The sequence below is a fragment of the Electrophorus electricus genome, chromosome 21, assembly GCF_013358815.1.
Source record: "Electrophorus electricus isolate fEleEle1 chromosome 21, fEleEle1.pri, whole genome shotgun sequence".
NCBI classification, from domain to species: domain Eukaryota; kingdom Metazoa; phylum Chordata; class Actinopteri; order Gymnotiformes; family Gymnotidae; genus Electrophorus; species Electrophorus electricus.
The window spans coordinates 10,908,616-10,909,658 of NC_049555.1; positions in this window are offsets into that span (position 1 = coordinate 10,908,616).

Below are 1,043 nucleotides of genomic sequence, written 5' to 3' on the forward strand. Positions count from 1 at the left end.
CACTCTCTCTCTCTCACACACACACACACACACACACACTCTCTCTCTCTCTCACACACACACACACACTCTCTCTCTCTCTCTCACACACTCTCTCTCTCTCACACACACACACACACACACACACACACACACACACACTCTGCCTGACACATTCAGCCATGCATGCAGACATGAACTTATGCATACAAGCCCACATTTCTTTCTCAACCTCTCTCTCATGATCCTCTCGCACCCCCCCTCTCTCTGTCTCTCTCTCTCTCTGTCTCTCCCTCAGCTCCAACTGCACCTGCTGATATCTGCACAGAATAGAGATAAGCCTGTCAAGAGATGTTATTGAAAGGATGTGTGGAGTTTTCTTAAATGAAATATTTGGAGTGCTAGATTATATCTAAAAGGATGAAGCAGCTGCTTTGTTGTCACGAAAATGCATTCAATTCATCTGTATGCAAAGTACTTTGGAGGTGTATTATCTATTTTTTTAAATCTAGCCTTGACTCTTATATAACCAAAGCTGAATTCAAATCCGCTCTATGTTTGGGACTTTTTTCTTTGGAGATATAAACCTGGTGAGCTGCACAGAACGTCTGCATAAGATGATGTTTATTTTGATGTGTCCTATTAAGAAGTCACACTCCAGAAAGTTCTACTTTTTTGACTGTTAGACATCTCCAGCTCCCAGACCCTGTGTTTCCTTGATCTACTTGTCTCCAGCCTCTGTGTTTCTTCAACTGTCTGATCCCTAGTGGTTATTTAGCAGCCAGTGAATGCTAGATCTACCAACCTAGGATCCCCCCCGACGTTCTTGCTCTCTTGTTCTTTTTCATTCTCTTTTGTGTTTGTCTGTTTCTGATAGCTGGCCGGGCTCCCCAGCAAATGAGGTCCCGCAGAATTTTCCATCTACCTAATCCAAAATGCGCCAGTCCCCTGTTCCTGGGTGGTACGACCCACGCATGCCCTAAGCATGTGAATATGTTTGCTCAGGAGTGGATTTAGCGCTAAAGGCCGGGAATAGAGGTAAAGAGTAAGGGGCTGGGGGTTTG